Source organism: Alligator sinensis, unplaced genomic scaffold (genome assembly GCF_000455745.1).
Source record: "Alligator sinensis unplaced genomic scaffold, ASM45574v1 scaffold1385_1, whole genome shotgun sequence".
NCBI lineage: Eukaryota > Metazoa > Chordata > Crocodylia > Alligatoridae > Alligator > Alligator sinensis.
Window position 1 is genome coordinate 619,762 of NW_005842793.1, and position 6,289 is coordinate 626,050.

Genomic DNA, 6,289 nt, shown 5'->3' on the forward strand with positions numbered 1-6,289 from the left:
CCAGGAAGATCAGGGCTGCCACTGGCCCCAGCCTCCTGTCATCCAGCAGGCAGATTGGGGCCCACCCACACTCCTGGCAGGGCTGCGGGGGCTGTGCCGGACTGCTCCCAGGGGTGCGGGCCCCCAATCTGCCTCCCAGATTACAGGAGGCTGGTGCTGTTGCCTGGCGCCAGTGGCAGGCAGGCCTGGAGCAAATCAGCTTGTGCGAGGACCTGCCCCAGCCCTGGAGGGCTGCAGGGATCTGCCAACTCCTACCAGGGGTGCAGGGTGCCCCGATCTGCCTGTCAGATGCAAGAGGCTGGGGCTGCTGGCTGGGGGCAGCCCGAGCCAGGATGATCGGTCAGTGCTGCCCTGGCCCCAGGTGGCAGCACTAGCCTCCTGTGATCTGGCAGGCAGATTGGGAGGTTGCCTGCGTCACAGGGAGGGCTGCAGTGGCTGTTCCTGTCTCCTCCCGGGGATGTGGGGGGCCCAGTCCACCTGCTGGATCATAGGAGGCTGGTGCTGCCGCTGGCCCCAGTCGATCTTCCTGGTGCTAGGTGCAGGCTGCACCCAGCGTTGGTCCCAGCCAGCAGCAGCAGCCTCCTTTCATCTCTCTGGCAGGCAGATCGGGGGCCCGCACTCTTGGGAGGAGTCTGGCAGAGCCCTGCAGCCCTCCGGGTGGTGCTGGCAAGCCCTGATCTGCCTGCCATATGACAGGAGGCTGCTGCTACCAGCTGGGACCAGTGCTGAAGCCAAATAAGCCTGGCTTCAAAACTTGAAATGTGTCGAAACTTTCGAAACATATTGAGTGCCCTTGTTTCCTTTCGAAGCCATTTCAAAGGCTTTTGTTTCACTTTGATTTCGCTGTTTCAAACTCGAAATGCATTGAAACAGCTTTGAAATGAAACACCAGGCGAAATTTCGCACAGCTCTACTAGGCATACTCAGCTTGCAGAAAATGTGCTTAAGAGGGGTCATGACAGCAGTCTTCCAATACTTGAAGGGCTGCCATAAAGAAGAGGAGAAGCAACTTTTCTCTCTTGCTGCAGAGAGGAGGGTGCAGACCAACGGCCTGAAGTTGCAGCAAAGTTAGCTTAGATTGGATATCCGGAAAAACTGCTTCACTCTTAGAATGGTGAGGCATGCCTGAGGAAGTTGTGGAATCTCCATCACTAGAGGTGTTCAAGAAGAGGTTGAACAGCCACTAGTTGGGGTGATCTAGGTGTAGGTATGTCAATGTTCTACTATGGGTATTTCCCATGCCTCTGGCCTTTGCTGGCTGCCCCCACCCTCCCTTTTATGCTATGTGTGGCACAGTGTTTTTAAGTCTTCCCAGAGGCATTGAATATTGGTTACAGCCAAGGCTGGGGACTTTGACTGGGGCGTGCCAATGCTCATGCTGGGACTAAAGCTGGAGATTCGTGGCTAGAGGGTCATGCCCCTCCACTCAATCTTCCCGATTGCCATATTTGGGGTCAGGAAGGCATTTTACCCAGTGGTCAGACTGGTATGGCCTATGAGGGTTTTTGTCTCTCTCTATAGTGGGGGCATGGCCCTCTATCTGGGACCTCTTGAATGTATACTAACATTTTACAGAAGCTGGATGTTGCCTGCCATGGTTCCCCTGCTTTATCTGTGGCAGGTCAGGATATTAGAACTATGTTGTAACATGGTTGGTGAAAGTCTTATGTAGAGTTTAGCTTATGGTTTGTATAGGATGGTCTAGATAGGGATAATCCTGTGTCACACAATGGGCTGGACTACTTGACCTCTGGAGGTCCTTTCCAGCCTGACTTCTCTGTAATTCTACAATAAATCTGTGGGGATCGGGAGCCAAGGAGGAAAGGTTCACTTCATTTTAAGAGGCATTCCTTTAGACAAAGATGCTGCATGAAGTTGGATTTGCAAACAATTAATTCAAAGGTCTGGAAGTCAATTTACAGCAGGGGTGGGCAAAATACGGGCCCACGGGTTGCATCTGGTGAGGTGAGGCCATTCTATTGGCCTGCAGGGCCCCTAAAAAATTTAGAAAATTAATATTTCTCTGCCCTTGGTTCCCGTCAAAAATGATAGGAGCCAGGGGTAGTAGGACCCAGGGGAAGCCCATGGCCAGCGCACTCTACTGCAATTGCTCGCAACCTGCGCGGGGCTGTCCTGAACAGGCACAGGCAGCCCCACCCAGGCTGTGAGCGGCTGTAGTGCGGGGCACTGGCCACGGGGCAGGCAAAGAGCTGCTTTCCCCTCCCCCCGCGCTCAGCACCAGCTTGTAATCCATCCCCACTGCCAGCCTGGGCCCTGCGCTGGCTCCAGGCTCACCCGTTGGGGCTGAGTGCGGTGGCAGCAGCTACGGCCCCTCCACTTGCCACGCCGGGCAGTGTTTCCACCGCTGCTTCTGTGCTGCTCAGTACGCGAGCTCTGGGTGGGCAACAGCAGCAAACACTGCCCGGCGCAGCAAGTGGGAGGGGCGAGACTGGCAGCGGGGGCAGGTTACAAGCTGGTGCTGAGTGATGGGGAGGAAAAGAGTCCCTTGCCCGCCCCGTAGCCGGTGCCCCGCGCTGTAGCCACTCACAGCCTGGGTGGGGCTGCCTGTGCCTGCTCAGGACAGCCCCGTGTGGGCTGCGAGCGGCTGCAGCAGGGAGAGTGAACCATGGGGCAGGCAAGGGGCCACTTTTTCCCATGCTCTGCACCAGCTCCTTCTGTTGAGCCCCAGCTCAAGTCTGAGATCATGCCCAGTATGCAAAGGCCAATAAAGATGCCAGGGGTAAAAGCACAAAGAAGGTTTATTGCTAGCAATAAAAGGTGCGAGTGGAATAATTTCACGTAACAAGCACCCCAGATTACTATTTCTAAGCATCTTTTATACAGGAATTTTTGAGCCTTCATAAGCATCCTTGTTTGCTGATTGGTTATAAAGGAGTGACGCAAGGAGTTCTTTACTGAGCATGTCTCTATACCTGTGTTTTAGCAAAAGGACTTAATGCTACATCTCGAGCTCTTTCAGCCCTGAATGCTGAACAAAAACAATTAAGGGACGCTGTCTTAGAGAATAGAACCCTTAGAGAATGCCCTTCTGCAATGATAAGGAGGAGACAGTCTTAGATAAAGGCGGCTTGAAAACAGAAGCAGAAGCAGAGTACTGGGTTAAAGGGCTCATTAAAATACTAAAAATCACGCCCCTAGGTGGGAAAGAAGTATGCTAATGAAACACATATGTATGTAAATGAGATACATGGCTAAAACACAGGTATAGAGACATGCTCAGTAAAGAACTCCTTGCGTCACTCCTTTATAACCAATCAGCAAACAAGGATGCTTATGAAGGCTCAAAAACTCCTGTATAAAAGATGCTTAGAAATAGTAATCTGGGGTGCTTGTTACGTGAAATTATTCCGCTCGCACCTTTTATTGCTAGCAATAAACCTTCTTTGTGCTTTTACCCCTGGTTTCTTTATTGGCCTTTGCATACCGGGCACGATCCCAGACTTGAGCTGGGGCTCAACACTTCCTTGCCAGTGAGCAGGGGGTTGGGACTGGGGGGCACTGGGAGTGAGCGGGTGGGAAGCCAGTGGGAGCATAGGGCCCGCATCGGTGTCCCAGGGCCAGTGCCAGCAGGGCCCAGAGCAAGGCGGCAGGAATACAGGGTCCTGGCTGGCAGGGGCTCTATGGAGCCGGGCCAGCTCCTCCCTCTCCCTGCTGGTGCAGCCCAGCCTGGCTCCACAGACCCCTGCCAGCGTGCACCTTGGTCACCAAGACAGTGACCAAGGGGCAGGGCACCTGTCAAGGGGTGGGGCCACCCATGCAGCCCTCACCAGATTGCCAAAACTGGGTAAACAGCCCTCCACCCAAAATAATTGCCCGCCCCGATTTACAGGAATGAACGCAAGCCAACTTCTTGATGTTATATGAATTGTTTACGCTTACAAGTCTGAATGAGAGATTCTATCTTTTCCAAATATTGAAGTCCACTTGTCAACGTAATGCATAAGAAAGGTGATTAGTCATGTTAGTCTGAAGTCAAGCAAAAGCCAGAGAAGATTATGCTTCTCTGAACCAGTTAATTCTGGGGTTCTTAACATTTTTAGGCTCAAGACATCCTTCCATAACTTTTCTGAACATGGTGGCACTTCAGTTGAGCATTATTATTCCAGCCACATAACTAGTTATTTCTGTGCCCAGGGCATGGAGGGGATGGTGAGAAGATTGAGCGAAGAGCAGAAGGGGGCTGGCAGTCTTACCTACCACAGTGCAGGCTCACAGGTTCTGCAGGCTTGCAGTGGGGCAAGTCCCTGCCTCACTCACAGGCACTAGTGATTCGCGGGTACAGTCAGTCCATGACTGTAAAAGTATTAATTTGGTTGTGAAGAGATCGACACGGGAGCTGTTACTACATAGCAGAAGCAGCTAATGTAGCAGCACTGTCTCAAGCTGTTGCCCTCAGGAACAGGCAGCAGCAAAAGTCTCTGGGGCTGCTCTGGGGTTCACCCCTAACTCTGAGGGCAGGGCTGTGCCTCTTATGAGAAAGCCTGAGGGTGGGAGCGGGACTCATTCCATTCTACCCCCTCCTCTCCCCAAATACACTGCTGAGCATAGAGCTGCACCTTCTGGGTTGTCCCTGCTGCAGGAAAAACTCCTGGGGGAAGGAAGCCATACAGGTGCCCCCCCCAAAGCTGGCACCCTTGCCCCCTGCCTTCCCCCTCCCCCACCCCAGTTACACTACTACCACCCCTACCTACATCCCAGTGTGCTCCGCATGGTCAATGCCCTGAGCTCATGCCTTGCTTAGTTGCCCAGCTGTGACCAAGCACAACTGTTCCTGGTGCCTTTGTTTCCAGGAGGGGACATGGATGACAGACTGGGAAGGGCAGAGCAGAAGTGTTCCTGCTGCAGCTGTTTCCCAGTCAGCCCTGCACCTCCTCCCAGAAACAAAATTATGCAAGACAGCTCCACCCGGATGCAGTGGAAGTGCATCCCTGAAACAGTCTCCTGGTACCCCAGTAGAGAACTACTCAGTGGATGTGTCTACATGTGCATTAATGCTCTTTTCCTAATGCACACTAAATTTAGTACCGCCAATACAAGGTACTAAATAAATGCTCATTAGGCTGCTCTAACGGCCCATGGCACACAGGGGACGATGAGAGGATTGTGTAGAAGAGGGCTGGACAGGCCAGGTCTTTTTAGGTGACACTTTTAGGCAGCTCGCAACCACCCTTGCCCCGCTCAGCTCTGCTTAAAAAGTGTCCCCTTAAAAATGGTGGTGGTGGTGTTTGAACTAGAGGTCATTTGATGAGTTTTAGTTCAAGTGCCCTCAACATCATTTTTAAATGCTGGGACACGGACACATGGGATGCAGGAGGCTGCTGGAGTACGCCCAAAAAAAAAAAAAAAAAAAAAGCCTTATTTATGTCAGGACTTTAAAATGTCTTGCATTTCAAAGTAAATCAGTTATTGGATCAGCATTGGCTGATACAGCTAATTAACAATGGGCTATTGGTATCAGCCACGAAGATCTTTATCAAGTCACCCCTGCTTGACTCCCGCCGTACAGTGCAAGCTGCCACCATCGACACGTCCCAGAAGATGCACAGCAGCCAAAAAACCCACAATGAAACATAGAAATAAACAATTTGCTACCACAGTAAGAGCTTCAATGCTCCTGCCCTGAAACCCGAGGCCCACTTCCCACCTCTTTGAAAAAAAGCCATGTTAAACGAGAAATATTCGGCCTGTTTCTGGCCCAGAGTCTGAGAGCTCTTTGCGCAGAGCGGAAGGGAACTGGAAGATTTGCCCCAGAGGCAGGGCAAAGTTCAGTGATATCCAAGGGCATGAACAGATGTCACCGAACAAAACAGATCCAGATCGACCCTGGTGGACGTGGCTGCCACAGCTGACCCGCCCCGCCCCGCCCGGCAAAACGCGCGCGGCCCGTGGTGCGGCACTGGGCAGGGACCTGATCCGGGGTGGCGCGGCCCCCTGCGGGGTCCTTCAGCTGAGCCGCCGCCTACAGAGGAGCCCTCCCGGGGGGCTGCTTGGGGCCCGTCTTTGCAAGCGGGGATCCCAGCTCCTCTCCCGGCCCGTCTGCGGACGCAGGGAAAGCGGGCGCCCCACGCCTGCACAGCACAGCACAGCACAGCACAGCCCAGCCCAGCCCAGCCCAGCCCCGCCCCAGAGAAATCCTGCCTGGGAGTCACCCGGGGGTGGAGAGCCGGGGCGATGCAGCAGAAGCCACCGCCCGTCGGGCCGTCAGCACCGGTGTGCAGGGCCACAAACGCGGGGTCTGTGTCCACCCCGGGCCCTGCCCGCGACCCCG

The 6,289-nt window shown here is 53.7% G+C and overlaps 1 protein-coding gene across 2 annotated transcripts in view; it reads right to left on the minus strand.

Moving 5' to 3' along the window:
* WARS (tryptophanyl-tRNA synthetase) overlaps window positions 1-6,274 on the minus strand; it is a 42,889-nt gene extending 36,615 nt beyond the window's left edge. The window contains exon 1 of one of the 2 annotated variants that reach the window (XM_025191185.1): window positions 6,171-6,274. The gene's annotated coding sequence lies outside the window, so the exon portion shown is untranslated. The remainder of the gene's footprint in view (window positions 1-6,170) is intronic. The other variant, XM_006035062.3, reaches the window with a different exon arrangement.
* Between the last annotated feature and the right edge of the window lie 15 nt (window positions 6,275-6,289).